Source organism: Palaemon carinicauda, chromosome 6 (genome assembly GCF_036898095.1).
Source record: "Palaemon carinicauda isolate YSFRI2023 chromosome 6, ASM3689809v2, whole genome shotgun sequence".
NCBI classification, from domain to species: Eukaryota; Metazoa; Arthropoda; class Malacostraca; order Decapoda; family Palaemonidae; genus Palaemon; species Palaemon carinicauda.
This window is the reverse complement of record NC_090730.1, coordinates 27,488,034-27,500,942: the sequence shown is the minus strand read 5'-3', so window position 1 is coordinate 27,500,942 and position 12,909 is coordinate 27,488,034. Positions and strand designations below refer to the sequence as shown.

The 12,909-nt window shown below is 34.2% G+C and overlaps 1 protein-coding gene across 1 annotated transcript in view; it reads left to right on the top strand.

Annotated features, from left to right (window-relative positions):
* The window catches only part of LOC137642528 (cotranscriptional regulator ARB2A), a 191,947-nt gene that overhangs the window by 139,392 nt on the left and 39,646 nt on the right, over window positions 1-12,909 (top strand). The gene's annotated exons all lie outside the window — the stretch shown is intronic.

The window sequence follows — 12,909 nt, the reverse complement described above, 5'->3', positions numbered from 1 at the left end:
GTTTTCTAGTAAGATAAGCATGATTGCAAATCCAAGGTTTCATACTTTACGGTTGGATCATTCTATTAATATTTATTTTTTATTTTTTTTTTAATAGTTGAATATATCAGTTGAATTTCATTGCCCCAAAAATTCTAAATCTGTACCACGTTTTTTATCCGGTCCTTAACTGTCTTTAAGATCCCTCCTAAAATGTTTTAGGAGAATATGTGACTCAATTTATTCGAATCTAGATTTGGATGTTTCAAGATTCATTAGGTTTTGAAATATAAGGAGTATTGTCTATGTGAACAAAGGTTAAAAATTTCTAAGTTGTAATTTTTTTTTTTTAGTATAGGCCTACTTAGAATGGGTACAAGACAGCGCGCTGCGTACCAAAGAAGGGTCTGGTTGTGAGCAAAGTAGGTCACATTGATATCCGAAACCGCCAAAAGTAGGGTGGAGCAATAAGCAAGGTACCTTATCCAAATTGTGTACATGAATCAAAATAATGAACGCTTACTTTCATTAGGTAGACTCTTCACATTCAGAATCAAAATGAGAGAATTTACCGTTTATATCTTCCTCTATTGAGACAATGTAGCACCTGTCAGACTTATGACTTAGTGTTTGCTTAGTTCAGTGGCCTATATGGAGTTTCCTTCCATATTCTGTTTTCCTCATTCTCAATAACTTTTTGACTGTGGTGGATGTTTTGCCTCCTGTGTTTTTGGGGCTTTAAGTTACATATCCCTTTATATGTATCTTAAGAAAATTTTTATTTATGTTTCTCTGAATGAAGAATCAATGGAGTGCCAAAATATGCTGTAGAACTGAAACGCTATGATACCTCAAAATAAGATTAGGCTACGAAAAAAATAAACGGCGAATTCCATTCTTTAAAAACAAATGGAAATTAGAAAAGCCCTCTGAGAGTGCAGACCTGCACCACGGTAGCTTATTTATCGAAACCAGCTTGGCTTTCATTTGGACCTGTGAGCCATTTCAATGTTCCCCTTAGGCCAGACAGTCAGAGCAGTAAACTGCTAAGGCCTTGGTATGACCCATTGGGTCGAGGTAAGTTTGAAGTCTTTGTGACTACCATGTGTGAAATTGGGGTTAAGGGTAGGGTTAATTAAGTCAACCCTTTGCTCGACCTTGACCTTGACCTTTGACTTAGCACTTTCAAAATTGAATCACTTCCACGTCTCAACATAACAAATAATCCCATAAAGTTTCACTACTCTCTGAGTAAAATTGAAAGTAAATTAATAAGAGTTGAAACTGGACAAAAACCTTTATGTTTCATTTTAGTTCTCTACTGGACGAAAGTTATAAATTAAATTCTGGTATGGATATAAGTAAATTCATCTATAAAAGGCGTATATGGTATTTTTAATAACATATTTCTGTACTTACTCATTACAACGAAGCGTCTCAAAGACATATTTAGATGAATAGTGAAAGGTGTAGTTTTTAATACATTTTAATGACAAAATTTTTTTTTTGTTAATATGTTATGATTTATATACAATATTATAAATTGTAAAAATTGTAAATGTATAATTTTAATAAAAAAAAATAGGGAAACATCACACGCGCTCAATCTGCTTTTTGCACACTTGTAACTGTTTTCTTTGTTTTGTATTTAGAAGGTGCTAGTCTACCTTCCTCCAAAATCAGGCCTTGCGGTTTTTGCACGCCTATTCTTTTACCGTTTTTCTTCCATGCCTTGTTTAGCATAAGGCTTGTGGGTTGTCATCTCAATAACCACAACTAAAACAATCACCGGCTATTCAATCGCGGTCACTTTCCAGGGTAGGCTTATTGTCACGAACCCGGACACCAAAGGTAAAACCCATTAGAGTTCAGATATTTATAGAAGGGTTTTTTGTTTTTGTTTTTTTAGCTTCTTAATCAGAACCTTTGCTAAACTATTTTTTTCCCCGAATATTGGGGGAATTTCGATATTTTTTTTTTGTTGGGGGGGGGGGAATGAGCGGTGTTATATTTGCTTGCTTGAGCAAAAGATTACGCTCGGTTTTTTATTTCCCGCATATTTTAGATTTTAACACACTGGTCATTTTATTATCATCCCGGTAGTTTTATCACTAATTGGGAAAACTACTGTATATACAACCTATATTAAGAGTTTTCTTTCCCCTTTCACTTACCTAATATAGCCTATATAACCCAGGTCAGTGCAAGACCAAGATTAGCCAGATAGCATTACATTGGGTTCCTCTCTGGTCACGGCTCATTTTTTCTTTTGCATACACACATAACTAACAGTTTGGCCTATTCTTTACGTATTCTCCTCTTTCCTCATGCACCTAACGACACTAAAATAACTGAAAAATTCTTCTTCACTCTAGGGGTTAGCTACTGTACTGTAATTGATCAGTGGCAACCTTTCTCTTAGTAAGGGTAGGAGAGACTCTTTAGCCATGGTAAGCAGCTCTTCTAGGAGAAGGACACTCCAAAATTAAACCATTACTCTCAAGTCTTGAGCACTACAATAGCCTCTGTACCATGGTCTTTCACCGTCTAGAATTAGAGTTCTCTTGCTTGAGGGTACACTCAGGCACGCTATTCTATCTGTTTCCTTATTTCTTTTCCTCATTGGGCTATTTTTATTTTTGGAGCCCTTATAGGACTAATAGCATCTTGCTTTTCCAACTAGGGTTGTAACTTAGCTATTAATAATAATAATAATAATAATAATAATAATAATAATAATAATAATAATGATAATAATAATAGTACAGAGGCTATGTTACTACGTAAGGCTAGAGAACATTGGTTTGATTTTGGAGTGTCCTCTTAGAAGAGCTGCCTATCATAGCCAAAGATTCTTCTAAAACATAACGTTTTCCGTAATTTGTTAAAAAGAAAATATTCTCAAACACTAACTAGTATTATTAATGCCAGTTGTGATGGATATGAATTTTATTTCTTTATGTGATCTAGAAAATATGTGTCGTGGGGATAGTTTCCTTTTGTGACAGGTGATATGCTCATTCTTGTAGCTTTTCTTATTCCAAGAAGTGAAACAAAACCTCCCCATCCGCTCCCATTTGTCAGTGTAGCCTTTTTGCTCCTCTATCATTATCCACTTTCTGCACAATACATACGGTGTATGCAGCGGGTCATTTTCTTTATTTTCCACATAGGTTTCCCCTCTCAAGATCTAAAACAAAAACTTCCTCCTTCCAGTCTTTTTGTGTAGCCTTTTTTCCCCTCCCCTTCCCATTCTCATCGGCAAAAGTTTTGTCAAATGAGAGGAGGCCGGCCAGAGAGTGGGAGGCGAGGCCACAACAATGGGCCCAAGAGTCCTCAAGGCGAAGTCAAGGGCGAGGGTAATCCCCGCTTATTGCGGTAATCTGGACTAATGCACCTATTGTTCCTTCCTGTTCTCTGCACTACGGAAGGATTCAATTTATGCCTCGAGTACCAATGGCGGGGAAGATGTGGGGATGGTTGGACATCTGCCTTTCGCCACCCGATCGACCGAGCGCCACCACCCTTCGGATAGGGATAATTATGCTGCCATTGGATGGCCCTCTTCCCATCCACTGAAGGACGATGGTGATAAATAAAAAGCCCTCAAGGCCGCTCCAGCCATCCGCTGAGGCCATTCACTCTTCGATCATTCGCCTAACGACTTATATCGCATTCATTATCATCGTTATTTGCATCACGTCCTACGTCTTCTTATGTGTTATGGTGAACATAGCTTTTCTTCGTCTTTCTTATTTTCTTTAATCTCCCTCAGCCCCAGACCATTTCCAAGGCTTTCTTTAGTTCGATAGTGTTGTGTTGTCAGGTGTACGTTTAGCTTCCATTGTTACCCTGAATTTCAGTACCTTTTCTGCTCTATTTTGTTTTAGGACATGCTATAACTTACTTGCCATTTCCCTTACTAGTTTCATTTGTGTATGTCTCGATCCAACAATTGGATTTTCCTTGGTCTCCTTTGTAATTACTGCAGATGCAAAAATTAACCCCCCACTCTCTCTCTCTCTCTCTCTCTCTCTCTCTCTCTCTCTCTCTCTCTCTCTCTCTCTCTCTCTCTCTCTCTCTCTCTCTGAAAAGAGCTATGAGTGAAATATAAATGAAGCTACTTGTTCATTGCCCTCTACTATGCATTGTATTCCAAGCGATGTCACACTAGCTTTTGTTTTGAGTTCACTCGAGTTAAAAGACTGTGAACTCTTGTCATAAACATGTCTGTATTCATGTATATTGTAAACTTTTTACCTTTTCGACTTTTCACAAAACTACTGGGATGTTCAGTAATTAATATAAGGTAAAAAAGGAATCAAGTTTATTCCTTTGCCATCTTTCTGCGGAAAATGGTTAAGAAAGAATGGAAAGTAGTATTGGTGTTGAGGGGGGGGGGGGGGTCGGCATTTAAAGATGTGTCAGCATTAAGGTCCAAAATTTTCCACGAGAGTGTAAAAGAAAATTATTACAACTAATCTCATTGAGAATAGGTTAATTCAATAGTCAATAATCCTTTTGTATCCATAATTCAAAATCGTTCAATCATGTCGTAGGGACAAGAATAAGGCCACGTTATATGTTTAGTTTTGCATATCATTATATAGAAAACGTCTCGGTTACATCCTTGGTGGCTCAGGTGAGAACTCTGACCCAAGGGCCTATTGTTTTCTTTGGAGTCAAAGACTCTGGTACTATGGGTTTTGCAATCATTCGTCTAACGGTTGTTTACCGTTTTTGAGATTCGTATCATCAAACCCTTGTCTCAGAAACCTTGTGGAGGTTAATCTCTGGAAAATATTATTTTGTTTTAATGTTTAATGTCGATGGTGAAGTGGTGAATTCAAGTTGCTGGCTTTTCTTGGTTACTCAGTAACAAATAACGAAAATTCCATGTAAAATATAATAGAACTAGTGTACGTGACCTGTCAACAAGGACGGCTAAATATTTAGATAGATATACACAAACGCACACATACAAATTCAACCCTTTTTACCCCTTCCTCCTTTCCTAACTAAATGGCGCTTTTATTTTTTTTTTTCGGAGATTGTGGTTTCTGAGTGTAACTATCAGGGTACACTCTTACTAGGGTTTGACTACTCCCTCTTCCCCCTTGCCCCTTAGCGTGATAGGAAACAAATATATATATATATATATATATATATATATATATATATATATGTATATATTTATATATATATATATATATATATATATATATATATATATATATATAACCAGACACTTGCTCTTTGTTATATAGGGGAGGATGGGGAACTAGAACATCTTTCAAACAAAACGTTCGCCTATCGTTCATAAGTCTTTTCAAGTAAATACAGTTGACTTTGATTTGAATCTATATATATATGTACTGTATATATATATATATATATATATATATATATATATATATATATATATATTATATATAGGCAAATTCGTTTGCTTCATAAAATTTTCAGTAATTTCACTAGATTTTTTCCTAGAAATATCCTTTTCTCTACTCCCTGTTTATTGAAGAGTGACAATACATGTACGATTTGATACAAATCACAGGTCTTTGTAATCAAACCATAAGGTCAAGTGTTTTATGAGATTAAGCTGCTACAGTATATTAGTTTGTCCCGTAACTTGAGATAAGTTCCGTTTTCTATGACAACGCATTACTCTGCTATCAAATTCAAGTTACCGTACCAAGCAAAGTAAAGTTTACAAAGCTTATTGCCTATGCTCAAAATTGCATTTGACCCGTCATAGTTAGGATCATAATTTCTCCTCTGACTCCCATGTAGTATGTGTTTATAACAAAACATTCCATCTTTTCCAGAGCCAGTCATTACGTAATATCCCACGTTAACCCGACTTTTTGATAATATTATTTTCTTTTGTGTTAATTTTTCTTCAGACTTGATCAGGGAAACAGTTTTTGGTTACTATCACAGTCATTATGCTGTATGTATTGTTATATTTGGAAAGTCAGGCTATTTATTATCGTACTAAGATATCTACTATGATTTTATTCCATTTCCCGCCTTATCAGTAAATCATACTCACATTGTTACAACATTTGCTATCACTTTATTATTATTATTATTTGCTAAGCAACAATCCTCAAGGGAAAAGCAGGATGCTATAACCCCAAGGGCTCCAACACGGAAAAATAGCTCAGCGAGGAAAGGAAATAAGGAAATAAATGCACTACAAGAGAAGTAATGAACAATATAAAATACTTTAAGAACAGTAACGACATCAAAATAGAGCTTTCACATATAGACTATAAAGACTTGAAAAAAAAAATAAAAAAAAACAAGAGGAAGAGAAATAATAGAGAAAAGTATGCCAGAGTGTACCCTCAAGCAAGAGAACTAACCTAAGACAGTGGAAAACCATGGTACAGAGGTTATGGCATTGCCCAAGACTAGAGAACAATGGTTTGATTGTGGAGTGTCCGTCTCCTAGAAGAGCTGCTTACCATAGCTAAAGAGTCTTTTCTACCCTTATCAAGAGGAAAGTAGCCACTGAACAATTACAGTGTAGTAGTTAACCTCTTGAGCGAAGAAGAATTGTTTGGTATTCTAAGTATTGTCAGGTGTATAGGATAGAGATGTGTAAGTTAAGGAAAAATGAGCCGTAACCAGAGAGATGGATCCAATGTAGTAGGCCTACTGTCTGGCCAGTCTAGGGACACAATAACTCTCTAGTGGTAGTATCTCAACGGGTGGTTGGTGCTCTCTAGCCAGTCTACTACCTTGATAATATTTAGTAGCCTACTATAGTTGACGTTGTTACATTCATATTACAGTAGATATTTCTGGCCATCAACGATACCTTAAGATTGTTGATGTAACTTTGTGAAAGACATTAATTGAATTAAATTAATTTAACTGAAATGCGCACGAGATTACATACTGTACCTCCACCAAATCATAGTTATAATCACTAGACCCAGTTATGTTCCTTATCCGGTGGAAATCGGGCTCTGGTGATTTTTTATTTATGTGAATTTTTGTGGATTGTAGATTTGAGTTTCGTGATGTAGCAGAAATTAAATAAAATAAGAAAGATGCCTTGGCTCCTGTATCTGGAACCTGGTCATCCATTGAAAGAAAAGTAAAAAAAGTAACATTAGAAAAAGATACAACAAATCTGTCCAAAAATTTGATTTGTCATTTGATTTTCGTTATAGGGAATGATTTAAGTTTAGCGTTAGTGAGCGCATTTGCGCATGGAAAGGGATGTGGGCGGGTGTTGCTTGTATCTGGGTGATTTAGTTAATTTCGGAAATCGTCGGTAGATGACTCTCATGACCATCTGTGTAAAGGACGTATTGAAGCGAATTAATGCGTACTAGATGTCAGTGCCATTTTTTTATGCAGCGTACCTTGCCCTTATCATTGTCTACTCAAAACTCTTATATATCTAATGCATGAACATCTATACCTAACCTTGGATAAATCGTATATTAGACAAGGCCTACAAGTTTTATTAGACAAATATATAAAAAGCCTTAACTAAACCAAATTTGAATCTTATTTTGTATCAATTTTCAATAACAAGAACAAAATAAGGAAGGAGGAAAAGCTTACCTTAATGGTATGATTAGATCAACTACTTGAAAAATATTTTTATAGGAATAGAGAAAAACAGCAGTAAGAAAATTCTTATAATTTATCGAAAAATAACGAGCTTAAATATATACTTATTAAACAGTTAGCGATCGAATTAGTTGAACTTTTCTTATCATTTATAAGAGTGTAAATACGGAATAACCCAGACTGTGTATAAGAAACAAACTGCCATCCAACTATCGAGTACTATTTTATTAAGGTACGTTTGTTGAGTTTGATTGAAATTGCATTCCGGTTGATTGCCTTATTTCAGTCAAATGAGCAGTGACTATAGCTCACGCCTACACTCATAATTCGGTACGTCACTAACATTGGCCTTTCTGTGTTTAGTATATACATACATATATATATATATATATATATATATATATATATATATATATATATATACTGTATATATATATATATATATATATATATATTTATATATATATAATATAGTTATGTATACATATATATATATATATATATATATATATATATATATATGTATATATATAAATATAAATATATATATATATATATATATATATATATATATATATATATATATATATATATATATATATATATTCAACGTAGTAAGAATATATACACTGACAAAGTATTTTTCAAACAAAAGTAGGATAAATTAAAAGGTTCCTATTACATGCATACATACATACATACATACATACATCATCATCATCAAGGTCTATAGACCTTGATCATCATTATCACAACCTCCTCCTACGCCTATTGACTCAGTGGCCTCGGTTAGATTTCGCCAGTCGTCTCTATCTTGAGCTTTTAATTCAATACTTCTCCATTCATCATCTCGTATTTCACGCCTCATAGTCCTCAGCCATGTAGTCCTTGGTCTTCCAACTTATATAGTGCCTTGTGGAGACCTTTTAAACGTTAAACTATTCTCTCTTGTGGAGTGCGAAGAGCATGCGCAAACCATCTCCATCTACCCCTCATCAGGATTTTATCCCCGTATGGCACTCGAGTATTCTCTCTTACAGTTTCATTTGTAATCTTGTCCTGCCATGTAACTCTCAATATTCTTCTGAGGGCTTGGTGTTTTCAAAGCTACTAAATCTGTTGGATATTGTTTCATTGTCATACCACGACTTATGTCCATACAGTAACACCAATGTCATTAAACTGATTTTTATATGTAATTTCACGCGATTTGATTTCCAAATTTAATTAACCTGATTTTCGTTTTTCAATATTTCTGGTATGTTAAGGAAAAATACAATTTGCTTAGAAATTGTCATTTTAATGACCATGTGTTGGATATCATAGTTCCTGTGAATACTTAAACGATTTTACCTCATTAATCTTTTCTCCTTCCAATAACATTTCATCTTCCATTGCATAATCTGTTCTCCTCATCTCTATTTTTCTTCTATTTATATTGAGCCCAACCTCCTGTGATATTTCATGCTTTCTGGTACGCAAACTTTGGAAGTCCTGTGGTGTTCTGCTAATAAGGATAGCATTATCAGCATACTCTAGGTCAGCTAATTTTCTATTATCAATCCAGTCCAATCCTTCTCCACCATCTTTAACTATTCTACGCATTATAAAATCCATGAGGAGGATAAACAACACAGGTGACAACACATTCCCTTGGAGTACTCTGCTGTTCACTGGAAATTCATTTGATAGGACTCCACTAACATTAACTTGGCACTATACACATGAACAGATTTGATCCAATTTACATATTAAAGAGGAACTCCACAATAATGCAGGACTCTCCCAAAAAATTGGCTGGTACTCACTATCAAAAGCTTTTTCATAGCCCACAAATGCCATCAAAAGTGGATTTCTATATACTACGCATGGTTGTATATGTCTCAAAATGAAAATTTGTTCAGTACAACTTCTACCTTTTCTAAATCCTGCTTGTTCGTCTCTCAATCTTTCTCTCTAGTCTCTTTAGAATGATCAAACTATATATTTTCATGACAACTGACGTAAGTGTGATGCTTCTGTAATTATTGCAATCAGCCAGGTCTCCTTTTTTTGCCATTTTCAACACCCACATACACACACACATATATATGTATGTGTGTTTTGTGTGTGTGTGCATGTGCGTATGATTATACATGTATGTATACATACGTGCACGAAAGCATATATACATACAAACTCATACACTCACGCACATAAGTATATTCACATTATATATATATATATATATATATATATATATATATATATATATATATATATATATATATGTATATATATATATCTATATATATCTACACAGACACATATATATATATATATATATATATATATATATATGTATATATATATATATATATATATATATATATGTATATATATATATTTATATTTATAATATAATACGCATTGATTTTCAAACAAAAAGAGAAGAGTAACATCTAACAAAATGTATTTGTTCTTCATATGCTAGTATAATTGGGTATATAATTTATTTGGAGTTTTCGAGGAAGTTTTGCATATTAAGAAAAATTCTTCTACCCCCCCCCCCCCTCCATAACTTCGCCTCCCCTCAATCTGCTCTGTTACCCATTGTGACAGTTTGTCGGGAAACTTGCATCAACAAAAATGCAGCCCCTTCATTTCTCTCTCTCTCTCTCTCTCTCTCTCTCTCTCTCTCTCTCTCTCTCTCTCTCTCTCTCTCTCTACCCCCCCCAACACACCCATCACTTCCTTTTGCATCGCTCTTTGCAGTTCGCTTCCTACCCCAGTTTTATTTTTATCATCTCTCCCTTTCTCAACTCTCTTCATCCCCCCCCCCTACCTCCCTACGCCGTCTTCCTAGGCTTTTAGAGACCCCATCTGCCAGTATAGCAGATATTTTGTAAAGTGTCTAATTGGGACACGAGACGTATTTTATGAACGTACCTAGTAATTTCTTCGATGAATTTTCCCTCTCCACTTACATTTTTAGCGTTAGTTTCGATTAAGGCCTCTTAAGACCTTGTGTTAAAGTTTCCAACTTTCTTTTATTTTAAATAGAATAGGACTTCTAGTCTTACATTTAGATTTTATATAAATTATTTTTTCATTATATTTTCAAGTATTGGAAAATTTGGAAATGAATAATTTTATCGGGTTTTGAGTACAAATTCTTTTCATTATTTTGTTTTGGATTTTGGATTTGTTTTTTATGGGACTAATTTTTTTTTTCATTGTAATTATTATTCATTTCATATTTTTTTATTCTTTTAATGTGTTTTTATGATTGTTCGTCCGTGCGAGTGTTGGGGTTTTCCTTGTAAATAAAATAGTTATATAAATTAAAGATGATAATTTATTGATCCTCTAGAACCTCTTCTTTGGGATTTAAAACTTTCTTTTTAGAATTTCATATTTTAACCTTACAGCTTCTCTTTACTAGAATCTCTTGTTTAACATTTAGAACTTTGTTTTCTACAACCTCTTGTTTTGACCTTAATATTTGACCTTAAAACTTTTCCTTTTTAGAACCTCTTGTCTTAAATTCAAAGCTCTTTCTTTCTAGACCCTATTGATTTGAGCTTAAAGCTTTTCCTTACTAGAAACTGTTGTTTGGATTTAAAAGCTCTCTCTAGAACCTATTATTTTGCCCTTGAAGCTTTTAAATTCTAGAACCCTCTTGTCTCGATTTTAAAAATCATTCTTTTTAGAACCTGTAGTTTTGACCTTGATGCTTTTATTTTTTAGAACCTCTTGATTGGAATGTAAACCTCCTTCCTTTTAGAACCTTTTGTTTTGACCTTGAGATTTAAAACTATTTCTTTCTAATCTCTGTTGAATTCATCATATAGTTTCTTTATTAGAACCTCTTGTTTGGAATTCAAAACTTTTTCTTTAGAAGCTCTTGTTTTCACCTTAAATTTTTTTCCTTTCTAAAACTTCATGTTTGGAATTTAAAACTTTTTAGAACCTCTTGTTTTGATTCTGAAGTTTTTACTCTCCTTTGTTTGGAATATAAATTGTTTTTTCTTTCTAGAACCTCTAGTTTTTGACTTCATAGCTTTTCCTTTCTAGAACTTTATGTTTAGACGCATAACATTTTTACAGAAACCTTTGAAAAGAAGCGTCACCCTCATCGTTATTTCTGGTTGGTTCATTCATACATGTTGGATGCATTCAGGTACGAGAGAGAGAGAGAGAGAGAGAGAGAGAGAGAGAGAGAGAGAGTGAGAGAGAGAGAGAGAATATTGATGTAATGGACACCGTAATCAATTTAAATAGTTAAAACTAAATGAAATTTAGTTTATTACATGCCATTATTGAAATGTAGAAAAAAATAAATGAGAATTTACGTGTAATAATAACAATAATAACCGTTGTGACACTGATTAATTTGGTTTGGAATATGAAACATTGAAAAACATTAGCTTGGGTTATACAGGCTAACCAGTACCCTTGATATATTATTATTGTCAGTCTTTAGTAAACAGATATGTAAAGGTGAAGAGACAAACACAAAGCCTGTTAGTTAACGTAAATGTCCGTTCATGTAAAATTTTTCTGTCGTAATTTTTTTTTTTGTTTTTTTTGCATGATTTTCCTTCTAATTGCGATTTCCACTTCAGAAGAAACAGTTGATGTAGATTATTTGTAGAAATAGTAGAGTAAATCATAAGATTAAGAAAGGTAGTGTAAAAAATGTTGATCAGGCGAATTTTGAGTAGTTCAAGGAATTCATTTATGTTCCTTTAGATGTTTTATAATTTTATGACATTTCTTGTATTTGGCTATCTCCGTTGCTACACTCTCTCTCTCATTGTTTTCTACAATTTTGATTTGATAATCAATTCATCTACAATAAAGGTTCTATTTCCAACTCTTTGGTCACTCCCAAGATCTACGTATATCTCTAGTCTTTGGTCCCTTCGTTATCAAAATGTTGTTCAACACGTCAGTGTAAAATTACGTTTAATCTTCGTTCAGGTTTTTTCCCTGCTTCATTTACGTTCTTTCAAATTTATTCTTCGCCCATTATCATCATTAACTAGTTTCCCGTGCATTTTATTATGCGTTACATCCTCTTTTCCTCCAAGTTTATTCGCTATTCAATTTCATTCTTCCGTCACCGTTTCCATTCCATTCCTCCGAAGGATTTTTCCCCTTCGCCTCCCTCTGTTGTCATCAACGCCCGCGTTTTTCCCTGTCCCTCTATTATCATCAGCACCCTCACCCCCTCCCCCCTCTACTCCCATATCCTTTCGAAAAGGCCCCAGCTGATAATGGCCGGCTGCAACAGGACGCAGCTCATAATTATTATTCCTCGAAACGACTTGTAAACTCTTCTCTTCT